The sequence below is a fragment of the Buceros rhinoceros genome, unplaced genomic scaffold (assembly GCF_000710305.1).
Source record: "Buceros rhinoceros silvestris isolate BGI_N320 unplaced genomic scaffold, ASM71030v1 scaffold9533, whole genome shotgun sequence".
NCBI classification, from domain to species: domain Eukaryota; kingdom Metazoa; phylum Chordata; class Aves; order Bucerotiformes; family Bucerotidae; genus Buceros; species Buceros rhinoceros.
Window position 1 is genome coordinate 37931 of NW_010405361.1, and position 14394 is coordinate 52324.

Genomic DNA, 14394 nt, shown 5'->3' on the forward strand with positions numbered 1-14394 from the left:
GGGGGGGGTTGTTCTGACTTTTACCTCAAGTATCATGAATTAAGAAAAACTCAAGTTTGAACCTCATCCAAAACATGAAAAACAAAATAAGGGAAGGAGGGGAGCGTATGTCTGAGTATTAACCCTGAAAGTATAAAATGTCTTTTTCCCTTACACTGGGGACACATTCTTAAGCAAATGGACAAGAACTACTGGCAGCAATGGACATCTCCATGAATCTTAAGGGGTCTGCGACCAGCTGACAAGGCCTCACTGGGATCTCAAAAAATTTCCATGAAGGAGTCATGAACAGAAACCTTTAGGAGATGGTAATGCTGTAGTAAATATTACCACGCTGGGGTGCAGGACTGATCAGAAGTATTTTGTCTGGGGAGCATTTCTGAGGCGCTTACCTCCTTTGAAGTCTCTTGGCGTCAGGATGAATGCTAGCTGTCCTCGGGCTGCCATCCCTTTGAGGGGAGGGAGATACAGATGAGCCCAAAGGTTCTCTTCTAAACACAAGTCCTTACTGCAAGCTGGCCAAAAGGTCCCTGCAATCAAAGAAATCATTGTGGTTTTGCATGTGGCGCATTTATGTCCTTTAATCAAGGTTTGTCAGCCATCTAACATGTTCAACCACAAAGGAAAAAATTAAATGCATCTGCTGGATAGCCAATGCAGAACAGAGTCTGAGGAAAGAAGAATTGATCATTCCAGTTTGGACACTATGAACTCCATGAAAAACACAGGCAACATGATTTTTCAGACTAAGCAGAACCACCTCAGTATACAGTATTTTATGCACGTACATACGTATAAAAAGCTATATGCCTTTGGGATCATTTTCCAACACTCTGAAACTCCTGACTTCAAATCTCGAGGGGAAAAAAAAATAAATCACATTTTCATTTCTAGACAAACATACACATCGATGTATCCTACAGTCTAATGCAGCAGTCACTCTTCAACAATTACCTCTTGCAATTGCCACAGCAGTATACAAGCAATCCTTAAACGCATTCTTTTTGCCATAAGCTAGTTGTAACAGAGCTTGCAGAGCCACTTGCTAGGAAGAAAAAAAAAAAAAACCCAATGAAAGTTCTGTCACAGTATTGATAAAATACTACAGACCTTTTAGTAGACTTCTGTGTTTGCATGCCAACATGCTAGAGCCACAAGCTCCACGTTTTCCTTAGTGCGAGTCATCTCTAACAGTGTCCATATTCACAGACTCTTTGGCACACCTGAGCCACTGAGCACATGCCTTTCCACCACAGAAGTGAATCTTTACAGCACAGCTGTGACAAGTCTAAGCATAGCATGTCATATTAAGCACATGATTTCACATGGCTTCAAATTAATGCACAGTCTTGGTTTATAACTATTCTACCAAAGTATACTACAGTAGAAGGAAATAGACACAACTTTTGTATTGGCTGCAAAACCAGCTTCTAGGTAGCAGACACAAGAAACTTACACAACAACTGAAGAGCTGTACAGATTTCACTTTCTAAAGGAGCGGGTAACCACTTCTTTGGAACACTAAGCACACGTGAATTCGTACTCTTCCTCTTCTCACCTGCTTACAGCCATTTTCCCTTTTCTTGCTTCAAAAAACAGCAGCAGGAGAGTGAAAAATCCTGTCGCTTACAACCATTATCCTTTTAACTGTAAAGATTTTTCTTGCCTAGTGGGGCTGACAATAGTGATCATCCCCTTCCTTGTCCACCAGGCAAATAAATACTTCATAAGTATGCCTATCGAGTCATTACCTTATGAGGGGAAAAAACCCTGACTGCAATCTGTGGCAGACATTTTCCCAGGAAGTCCATTTAAAGAGGCACATGAAAATTAGAGTAACTTGCATGCCTCTACGACAATCTCAACCTTTCATCTATTCACCTCTTAGGGATAGTCACCGAGAAGGCAAGAAACACAAAAATGTAACCCATAATCACAGCTACACATGGAATTTGAATTTTACTGAGAAATACATTAAATGGTTATTAATAAACAGTACAAAGTCCCAAAACAGAAAATTGGAAGCAAAAATAAATCAGGATTAGTTTACAGATTCATTCATCCAACTAAAAATGCATTACAACAAAAGCAAAACTAACAAATGCACCTTGCATCCAATAAACACTGAGATTAGAAATATATTTCTTTCCAACAAAACACCACCTTACGTGCACCTACATATCTTAAACCTATTTCACTGGAGTAGTTCACATCAATAACACTTGGGCGGTTTTTACAAATTACTGCTCTCTCTAGACCAGAAACAAACTTCCAACAGAAAATATGAGGCACGAGAACTTCTTCACCTCCACTGTCCAAAAAAAACCTGCTTTAACACTGACATCTATTCCTGTTTACCAATTACATCAAATTAAATTAAAAATTGGAAGTACAACTCAAATTTACTACTTCTTTGCACAAATATCATTCCACCCAATAGTTTAATCCTTTTATCACCACTTGTATATACAGCTTTCCAGATCTTTCGCATTGCTGCTCTGCAGCCTGTAAATCTCTACTCCTCCTTTCCCTTCACATTTTGCATTCATATAGCTATTAAATTCCACTGCTTTCTTTACAGAATACTCATAGGCAAATGCTTCTTCAAAACTCTCATTACTAAGAAAGTTGTATGTATCAGCCCTAGGATGGCCCACGTTCTCCAACTCGGACTCCTGCCAAACTCAATCCCTGCAAAACACAGTTTTCTGCAAACCCCTTATAATTTTCCACTTTTTCTCTTTACAACTCTTCCCTTGACCTCTAATTACTACTAAAAATACCATCTACTCACACCCATAATTTCCATACTGCCTGCCTCTCCTACAAATTTCTCTTTCAAGGAACTGTTGAAGAAAGCAGAGAGGAGAAAAGCATCAGTATGTACAAGTGACCATTTTTTTCCCAACTGTTATGCAACACCTTTTAAATTCAGTAGCATAATAATTAAAAAAAAAATAGACAAGAAGAACCTTAAGAATTCGGTTGAAAACACTGGCTTCTCAATAAAAGAACTACGGTGTTTTAGAACTAATACAGTCCATAAAACCATTCACCATGGAAGGAACTTTCCTTTTGCAGTTCAATATTTTTGAGTCTAACCAATGTTTTTCAAATAACACTTGCTCAAAGTTCTGCATTCAACCATTTTAATATACTTATTAACAGGCTCTGTAATATGACATAATATTCCCTTATATGCATAAAGAAAGTGACTTTCCTGCTTTTATACAACCATCTCCATACAGACCATACAAAGACCTAGAGCTCAATTGACCCAACTGCATATAAATGCTAAAGCATGTTTAAGTAAAAGAAAGTTAACTGAGCAATACAAACTACCTAATGTTCACATTAAGGATATGACACAAACATAGTAACTATGTAAGAGCACAGGATTATGACAGCACTATTTAAAGAGAGAGGTTTTCTGTTGAAATGACTAATATTTTAGAGGTTCACAGGAACATCAGATCAGTACTCTGGCAGCCATCTGATAGTGCCACTATTCACATTCAAGCAGAAAAGCCTTGTGCTAGAAGTCTATTTGGGCATCAGCCCATGGAATTACTTCACCTAAACCTGAGCACAAATACATACACAGACATGCTTTTTACAGCATGTCTGGTTGAAGAAGTTTGTTTGCTGGTTGAGAAGTTTAGTAAACAACGATCTGGTAGTATGCTTCTATAAAACTTTAGACCAACCTGAACCATCAGTGTACAATCCCCCTATCCTTAAAAAAAAGAAAAAAAAAGAGAAGAAAAAAGCAGTTAGTCCCCTGACTACTTAGTGAGCTGAACCACTTGAAGTTTAAATAGCCCCTGCTTCTAGGGTGAGGAAGTGGGCAGTTGCAAAGCAGAGCTGGACTTCTCCTTTCAGCAGCAAAGGAAGGGCCCTAGATGCCATACTAGAGCAATACTCCCATTTCAGATACCTCACGGGCCTGCAGCAGCAAGTGTAGCAGTTAACCCACAAAATATAGAAAGACATTTGACATAATCTCACATACTGTGTCATTCTGATCTGCACGGCCAAACTGAATATAAGGTTTCAAGTTACAGCTAATTTAAAGGAAGCCACTACCAAAAACCATGGTCATTCTCTCTTGCCTCACCTCCCAGCTTCAGGGTCACCCAACTCCAACATTTTTTTTCCTTTTGCACTGGACCTAGCAATTTTGAAGCCAAAGGCCTGAACCAGCTAAACTGTAAGAGTTTGGGGCTTGCTTTTTTAAAGAGTCAGATTATTTTTGGAAGGGGCACGAAGGCATTGGGGAAACTTGTTTCCCAGTTGAACCAAGTCATTCTGCAGTCAACAGATCCAATGCAAGTAAAATGGCAGGAACACGAAAGATGGATGGGGAACAAGATACTGTTGCTGTCTATTTCAGAAGCAGCTACCTGGTAAGTCTTCCTAAAAGCAGGTACCAAAATTATGCACACAGTATTTCATACCTTACAGAAGCCAGCAACGAGAGCAGAACAGAGGCAGCTTTTAAGGTCATCACAACAAGCAAAACACAAATGTATTACTTCCAAGAAATTACTTTTTACATTGAGCTTTCTAAATCTTTATTTAAAACCAGATCAGAACAATATGACACAGTTAAGTACTTAAAGGTTGGGTAATACAAAATATAGTTAGTAGGAACTCTCAGGGTTTTTTGAGATATACTAGTGATGCTTCCCAATATTGATAGACTTGTACTTTAAGGATTGTTTAGCCATAAAAGAGTAACAGTGCGGAACTGATTACACAGATAAACAGGAAAATTCTTGACAAAACCATTGTTTACTAGCCAGGTTCTTCCACAGATTCAGAAAAATAGGACACTATGATGCAGATTCCAGAAAGTGACAATAATTTCTTGGACTGCTGAAGAAACACAGTGGAATAAAAAGTTTCTAAGATCATATTCAAAACAATAACTTTGAATAAAGACAACACAAACAAGGGACTCCTTTCTTACTAAAGAGCACAGCAAATGGCTACAGGGTAAGACACAACTCATGAACGCTATGGACTACAGAGTTGCAAGGTAACCACCTCCAAAACAAGAGACCGAATTACTTAAAATATGAAAAGAGGATCTCACAGCAAAACCACTTGTGCTAGAGATAGACACAGTTCATAGGTTCTTCCATAATCTTTTACCTTTGTCTTACTTATGGCCACTAGGGGCTATATCAACGGAAGCTTTCAATTTTTCTTTGTATCATTAGATTGACTAGATCTGAAAGCCTAGCAAAACTGCGACCAGAAAGCCTCCTGCTACTTCTTTCAGGGCAGTCCAGGCAGAGCTCGGTTTCACATGTACTACGGACAGATGAAGGCAACACCTGTTCAACCACTGGGGAGACTAGTGCTGCCTGGTGAGAACCCTTCAAAGCTCAGTGACTGTGGTTTTGCAAAAGTCAAGTCTGAAAGGGTTTGGTGAGGCCTTTCACCTGCTATGGTGAGGCTAGGCAACAACACAAATGATGGAACATCAAGAAAATACTGACGTTTCACTTCCACCTGTGCTGAGGCAGCAGCCCCTGTTGCAGTGGATTTTACACTGCTAATATTAAGTGGGAATCTCTGCTCTGTTCCCCCATGCTGACAATCACAATGTAACCTGCCTGCTGTATCAAATGACAACAAAATGCACCAAGTCCATTAACTTCCAGCTGACCCACAGCATACATTAAGGTCACATCAGTTCAAAGATGCTCATAAATATTAAAGTAAACCAGTTAAACCTGTGAAGCAAAAGAACATCAACTTAAAACAATGAAGCGACATATAAACACCCACATTCACAGTTACATTACCTAGATAGCTGTAGCAATATCATCCAAAATACTCACATTAATGTTCTTGACTTTCCTAAAATATGCAAGCTTAGGATTCTTTTAATTCAGCAAATACTGATTTAAAAATAACTTAAAAATGACAGAAAATCCAACTCATATCAACTTTTCCAATACTTAAGCGATTTTTCCTTTAAAAAAAGTGTGTGATTACCAGAATAAATTTGCTTAGCTTGTCCACTCTGAAGTTACATCTTGTCTTGTTTTGGTGTAACAGATTAGAAAGCACAGAACTATCAGCACTTACACATGGAAAAGCTTTCATATATACACAGAGCTAAACAAAAATCAAGCCTTCAGTCTTTCTCTGCAACACAGGCTTTCCAAACATCAAACTGTTCCTGAAGCTCTTTACTGAATGCAGTACCGTTTTCCAGCCACACTGTGAACTGGCTTTATTATTCCAAGAATAGCCTCATTGATGCCACGTACACCAAAGCCCTAGCCTATACACGACTTGTTTTGGCTCAGCCACAGCATTATTTACCAACCTCATTCTCATGTGACTACCTGAAATAATTACAGATTACTTTCAGAATTACCACTCTTCAAAAACAAATACTTATTTCTAGTCTTCCATTTGCCTGACCTCATGTTCTACAGAGCTCAGTTAATCAATCTTCACAGAAGTGGCATGGGTTTTTTCATGAGGGTATATTGTGTCATTCATAAAATTTAACCAGAAGCTATTTTCTGTTTCCTTGCAGTCTATACAAACACCAGCTTGTCATACAGCAGTAGGTGTATTGTATCCTAGACATTAAATAAAACCTATACAGGCATAAAGACTAAAATTAAAATTATCGGCAGCTATCCTTTATGAACCTTACAAGTATCAGTTCTCATAAACTTTTTTTTAATAGAATTCTTACAGAATGGGAAGTCATCTGGGCAACAGTAGAGAGGAAATAAACCAGGAGTCTGATTCTCATTAGGTCAAGAGGTTTAAATAGTTCAAAAGAGGGCATCTCAAAAGCTACAAAGTGTGCTAGAAAAATACATCTGAAGAATGAAGAAACATGAGCGTACAGATAGTACTGTTTTTTAAAAGACGTACTACAAGACTAACTCAATACCACTTCAATATTACTTGTATCTAGTTATATTGGATATTGAAACCATTTTGTGATCATTTGTTCTACCTTTATATTCATATGTATAGAAGTCTAAGACATGGAATTTAAAGACTTTTTAATGTATGCATACATATATAAACACTGATCTCAGCTTTTGTCCACATACATATATTAACCTCTGCTTTGAGTGAAATACATATATAGATATGAAAAAGCTAAGAAACTTTATTCTTCAACCATTTAAAGGTAGAGAAAATAATTTCATCTTATTTATTTTTAAATAATAATACAAGATCCAAAAATCATGAAAATGTTAAGTTACAATAAAGCAGTAATTAAAGTTATTGACAAAACAGAAGACACATTATCAGGGAGGCATCTGAATCTTGGAGATAAAAGATTCCAAACAACTTGGCCTATAAAGGACAGGAGAAACAACTTCAGAACCAAATCTAAGCTCTTGAAAGATTGGTAAGGCAGAATAAGCTGCCAAAAACAGAGCTGACAGGCTCCTAGGCAGAAAAACTTTAAGTAGTATAGTAATACTTTTTACAGAGTTACAGTATGGCAAAATTCAGAAGAGACAGCAAACAACCTCAGACAATTTTATAAGAAAAATAAAAAAATAAATCTATCAAGAAACACAAAGAATTCCTATTCCATTACAAAAGAGGCAGTAGATGCTGTTACCTAAAAATCTAAACAGACCCAGAGAAGCTTCATGAATTAATTTCATAAGGATCTACAAAAAAACTATAATTCTTCTATCCATGGAGCATTTAATCAGATCATAGATGGAACAGATGAACCTTCCATTTAGAAGACAGCAAGGATAGATACAGTTCTCAGAACAGACGTAATGGGAGTTAACACCTATTTTATTCAGCCTACTTCATTAAGGAACATTGATACATTTGGGGGTTTTGTCACCTCTTGGCCGATAAGCCAATAAGCCATGCCTCTAGAGAGATACACCCATACCAACCATGTCATGGCAATATGCTTCAAGAGCAACATTCTAATTACTTCCTATCTTCTACAGTAGACAAAACCCCTTTGACCCAATAGAATGGGAACATGAAGACATTTTAAAATATGGCTTTAGAAAGGAGCGTTTGCATTTCTGTTTTATATAAATACTGTAGGGTTTCAGACAAAAAGAAAATATTCTGCAAATTAATTTATATTCAGGATGACAACATAAACTGGTACCCTCTTCACTACTGGTTATTGCTCTATTTGAACAAACCCTGACCACAGTAATTACACACAAACCTCCAACAACAGATGTAAATAACAAACTCTAGAGCAAGTTTTCCATTTCCTTTATGTGAGCAATACGCTGCTTTTTATTTAAGATTTACCGTGTTAAAGCTGTACTACCTCACACAAACAGATATGGCTTAGTCTCTGGATATGAAAAAAAAATTTCTATAAAGCAAACATTTCTGAAAAAATGAAGTTAGGATATTAAAAAAAAAATTAGAGTAAGAAAATTTAAGAAGGCTTTGGGTATATCACCCTACTCTAAATAAAGTAGCTAGTATTTTTTTTTTAATGTAATTTTCTAGGTCAAAGTAACTGTCATTATCTCATTAAATGATAATACTCATGTCAAGTTGTACTTCCACATATATCATGCAGTAGACACGAACAGCCTGACACACTATTCTCAATGAACATCACCTGAAGACAGTCAGAGGCCTCAGGCAAGTACAGCAATATTATATAAACCTTTAAGATTTCAAGCAAAATTTCAAGGACCCTTAACACATTAGCATGTATAATCAAGTAGTTTAATTGAAGTGGGTATGAAATAACAGAGAATGAAGAAGAATACAAGAATTTCTCAGAGTCAGATGATTGAGGTGTCAAAAAAAAAAAAACCAAAAAAAACCCCAAACCAGACATACCCCAAAATATTCTAGCTACTACAGAATCTTCAAAAAATATAAAAGTCTTCATGGCAATTCCCACTAACTACCTTTACTGAAAATACAGAATGCCTCTTAAAATTTGTCAAATATTTTAAAGGATGTCAGAGTAGGTATTCTGTAATTACATAAACTTGTTCTAGAAAGGGACGTGAGTAATAATAATAATAATCATAATCATCAGGTCTGCAGTGTCCCAAATGAGATAGAAATTTTTATTTTCCATTATCTTGGAACTTGTTGTAACAAAATAAATACCAAAAAGTTCTCATAACAGATACTTACTCCTACTTAACAACTGACATGGGAATACTTGGGGAAAAAAGTTCTTACATAATAAAAGACTCCTCTTCAGCTCACAAAAGGATATGCAAGAAACCTAGGGAAACAAAGACTGATCTAGTGTCAGAATGAAAAAAGTGAGCGCTTGAAATTATTACTGGAATTGCTACTTCTCTGCCAAAAATAATTTACAGAAAATCCATTTTAAGATTTCTCCACAAACAGTACCTCCTTCCATCCAAGATCCACCAGACACATGGCCAGCGTGCATCATACTGCATAGGCTTCAGAGAATAATAATCACTGCAGTGCCTAGCAATATAACCTAAGATCCAACCAGTTTCCCACTCGCTTACTTCAAAGAAGTTAATTCCACAAGGAAACATTAATATCTTTCTTGTAATTAATGCTAAAACTGCCCAATCATGGAAGAAATAATGCCTCCTAACCACTCAAGAAAACTAATGTGTTGAACATTCTTAGTGATGGATTATCACGCTGTCAGACATGGGGTTAAAAGACAGCCAGATCCTTAGAACTACATATGGCAGTCCTGGCTTGCAAATACAACAAAGATCTGCAGCTAGAAACCTAGATTCTTAGCCAAGAATATTAACCGATTAATTTAAACATTAATATGGTCCATTTTCAGTGTGCATGTGTATATATGACACATTATTACTATCCGACACCTGTCTTACTTTAGAAAGCTAACAGAACTGCAAAGTGTTTCCTTTGCAAAGATTCTGTCACCTCGCATCACCTAATAACCACCACACACTAATTTTTAACATAAAAGAACTGAGTTTTTTTGTTTTGAAGACCAAAAGTTCTGTACTACCAAGTGTCTTCCAAAACCACATACATTCACAAAGAGCTGAAGTAATGAATAAACACGAGTACATTCTACCAGCGGTAGAAAGGGCTGTACTTTCCTCTAAAAGAAATGAAGTCATACACAGCCAGTGTTAGTGCAGTATCTTAGAAAATTGACACAAATTGGAAAACTCACAGGCTACTGCGTTTGACAGAAGGGATGTGGAAGGTACAAGCATTTTCAGAAGGTTCCCCCTCACAACCATAAGCACAAATACCACTAATGACACTTCCATCCAGCCAAATCCATTCAGGCTACTGAGCCCTACAATCTCCTCTCTCCTTCAGTTAGGAAAAGAACAATTGCCATGCTACCTTCACAAAATCTTGACATTTAGTCAGTTCAAATTTAGACACTGTGTTTTCTTTATCAGCCACATCACTATTATACATTTTGAAAAACTATTACGTGGCATTCCCATCAAAGTTCTAACTATTTTACTTGTATTTTATTTAACTTATGCTGTAAGACATTACTGTTCCTCCTCTAAAGTAAAGAGATTTGAAGCAGAGGGGCAGTCCAGCACAGAAACAGTGCTTTTGCCTTTCTGCCATACTTAACTACCAAATCTAGGCTAAGAATTTTCAAAAGTAGTAATAAACACCATGATGAAAAATTTACCTAATTTATTGTGCTCGATTATGTGCCTCCTGATGCTTCTGAGATCTCAACTATACATAACTTCTAAGTCCAGTACTGGTGAGAGGTTGTCACGTCTGAAACAATTCACAAAGCCTTTGGTGATAAGATGTCCCAGCAAACTGGTACAGAGCAGAAGGAAGAAAGGAAAAAACTGTCTGTCCCTTAAGCAATGCATCTCCTGGATTCATAAAAATTCCTTTTTCCTTGGAAACTAACTGGCAATCTCAGAAATGCAGAGATAAAACAGGTCCCTCTTTCAGAGCCTTCATATCTGCTAATAAATAGAATGCTTCCACGAAAGCAAAAAGTAGACTGAAAATTAAAGTATTTTCTGCCTACTGGTAACTTCAAACCCTGTCAAGAGAACAACCTCTCATCTAGATTGCCATCTCACTGTCATTAAAGAACTATCCAGATCAGGACAAAGTCTGATCAAAGAAATAAAGTAGTACCAAACCCTTCTAGATATTTTCAGTACCTTCTAGAGGTAATAAACCATAATACCCATCCAATTAAAAAAATTCCAAATACAGCTCTGTCTGGCACACTTACAACTGAACCCTGAAATTCATTAATATGGCAGGGGACAGAAGGGAAGCACATTCAGAAGGCAGTTAATGGAAACCCCTTCCATCAGCTTCACTTCTGGCTAATGTGCTGTTTGCTAATGTGCAAATAAACTAACTTTAAGATTTTAATTTTTAGATCACTCAAATCAAGGCTAGGTTCAGTGTCCTTTGAAAAGCAAGCTAAGCTTTGCTATTAATCAACCCTCGACAAAAGCTTTCAGCCTTGGCAAAACAGATGATACTACCTTTTTTTTAAGTATTTTCACAATTCAAATGCAGACCTAGGTTATATTTTCTGAATTTAAACAACAGTTGGGTTACATTCTCCTAATATTAAGAGAATCTAAACATATGACTTAGAACTTAACAAACTGATGTTATTTAAATGAATTTATTTTCATACAGAAATAGCAAGAGACACATGCATTTTTTTTTTCCATTAAGTTCTGTCATATACTTCACTAAATATAGTAACTCATTCTTTTTTTAGAACTGAAAGGACAAAAATATATTTTTCTCCAACTGAGGTAAGATTGAAACCTTGTCAACGAAAACAGGCATGACTGGATAACTTCAAAAAGAATTACTTATAAAATCAAATCACTATTATGTGTGAGCATCTTACCTTTAAATAGGATCCATAATATTTAGTTACATATGGACTGTCACACTGACTCAGCACTGTGATTTCTTGTTGGATGTCTTCTATTTCATCTTCTGCTTCTTCTAGGTCAATAATTTTTATAGCAACCACTTTCTGAGTCCGATTGTCAATCCCTTTAAAAACTTCACCAAAAGAGCCCTTACCAATTTTCTCCAGTTTTGTAAATAGTTCTTCTGGATCTGCCTTCAGAGTCTGTTAAAATTAAGAGAAAAGTTACTCAGTATTTTTAAACTTAAAATGAAATGTAGTGTTTTTAAAGGCAAACATGCACTTCAAGTTCTACACATTCCTATTTATCCGGCTATTTTTATCTTCATAGTTAATGTTGTTCTTCCTACATCCCCTATATGCACACACTGCAACATTTATGATTCCCTGTATATAAAGTACAAATTTAACACCATCCTTGTGACAAAGGTTTATCCTATCTGGCATCAGAAAGTGCTGCTACCTCAGTTTCTTCTTCTTTGCCAATGAACTGTACCCAGGCACTAAGAATTAAAGATACTTGGGAGATTTGGTTTCTATTGAAACCAAAATAAATCAGATACCACCACCAAAACCTTTTGTCTACCTTTTTCTCTTGGAAATGGTTCCTTCCCAGAACTCAGGGTCCCACTCTCTTCAATTTTTCACATATATCATCCTCTTAATGATTCTGTTCCCACTCTTCAGCATACAGACTACTATTTCCTTTTCTTTAATGTGCCAAGCAATCCTCTGCAATTTTCTCCTACTAAGGAGCAAATGACCTGCATGAACTGCCGTGCTTCCTCTTTATCCCTGACCCCAAGGTTTTTTTCAGAGCAGGATTTATTTTTCTTTTTTCTTCTTCTCTCAGTAGGGTAAACTCATTCATTCCTAAAAAAATATCCTGTTCCCAGCTACAGCCAGATGCAAAGTATGAGTGCTCACCCAAACATGCAAATATAAGTCCTTGGCAAAAACCCAAATATAGCAGAGTGGTCTGCCTCTGTCAAGTATTCAGCTAGCTACTGCTGCTCTTACACTTCTCTCTTTCAGTGTCACTGAGTACTTTCTTCATCTAACAGCAAAGAGCTCTTATAGCTAACAAAAAAAATATACAAATCACAATTAAACTGGGGAAGTCATAAGCAGAGAGGATAGTCATGAAATGAAGGAAAACGGGATAGGATTACTTAATATCTTTCCTTTAAGAAATAAACACTTCAGAAGAATTGTTATTGCTCTTAAAAGGATGAGGTTCATGCTAACTAAGTGAAAATACATTGTTGATACAGAAAAAGGCTCATACAAGAAAAATTCAGTAATGCCTAAACAAGCATAAAACCACACAGTTTAAACTTAGCCAAACTTTGCAGAAGTATAGAGTGGAATGAAAATTTAAGAGTTACCACTACCAAGCATTGAGCCAACATTTTCTCTTTAACAATTAAATTTAGCTTATACAGCACCTCCCACCTATACTTCTGCCTATTTCGGCTCTTGCATTTCAAAGGATACGTAATTAACCCATGAAGTCCCAAGAGGAAGATGGTCTAAAAGATATTTTAGCTTGTCTGGAAGTATCTGAATTTCACAGCTAAATTAGGCGTTTTGAGAACCAGGTAGCTGTGACTGACAGAGCTCAGAGATAAACCCACTCTATTATTTGGGCAGTGTGTCTGTGGAGCAGTCTGGATTCTATTATCATGTGAATACAAATTGTGAATACTACTTCTAATATTTTAAAGTAAGTTTTGAGACATAACAGTTTTCAGAGAATTGTGCCAGGAACAGATCACTAGCGAGATCAGTACAAAGAAAAACACTTTCCTCACTCTTCCAAGAAGAGTGGAAGACTTCACCAGCCCCAAATAGTTCCCCCTGATTTACATCTTATTGACCCATCTTTCTACCCAAAGTCAGTTTCAGGAAACAAACAGAAGGACATGAGGTTTTATCACCCTTTTGCCATTAAAAGGAACGGAGCAAGACATCCAAGTCCCCTCCATCAAAAGATATACCAATAACACGCTGTTAAAAACTACACATACATAATATACTAGTAAATCTCAGACTTGGAAACCAGACCAGAGCACTTTATGTTTTCCAGCAACTGTAGTTACCCTTTAGCTACACAATAGCCCCTATCAATGCTTCCAGGGACATCATTTATAAGAGACCACAAAACTACAAACCAAATCACACTTAGTGGTTTCTCCTTGTGCCCTGCAAAATGCTCTTTTGTCAATACCTGAAACAGTCTTCTCTGAGAATTCTTCATGTATAAAAATAACCTTAACACTTGCATCACATATTCTCTCTCATTGGAGACAATTATCAGTCTGTGCTTTCACATATGCTGTGTCAGAATTTGAGATGATGTGCTGTAGAGAGCCATGCCACACCTAATCCATCCACCCAAGCCTTCTCGTTCCATTCACTAGCCACAGGAATCTAAGCATTACATCATTACAAAGGCATCTGGGTAAGTCACAAACCAATCCCAGTCACAGCTGCCTAAAAAATTC

General features: G+C 36.8%; 1 protein-coding gene across 2 annotated transcripts in view; it reads right to left on the minus strand.

Annotated features, from left to right (window-relative positions):
- The window catches only part of STK24 (serine/threonine kinase 24), a 40780-nt gene extending 28686 nt beyond the window's left edge, over positions 1-12094 (minus strand). Inside the window, exons 1-2 of one of the 2 annotated variants that reach the window (XM_010133689.1) lie at positions 11861-12094; positions 393-530 (exon numbers count right to left, since the gene is read on the minus strand). The gene's annotated coding sequence lies outside the window, so the exon portion shown is untranslated. The remainder of the gene's footprint in view (positions 1-392; positions 531-11860) is intronic. The other variant, XM_010133690.1, reaches the window with a different exon arrangement.
- Between the last annotated feature and the right edge of the window lie 2300 nt (positions 12095-14394).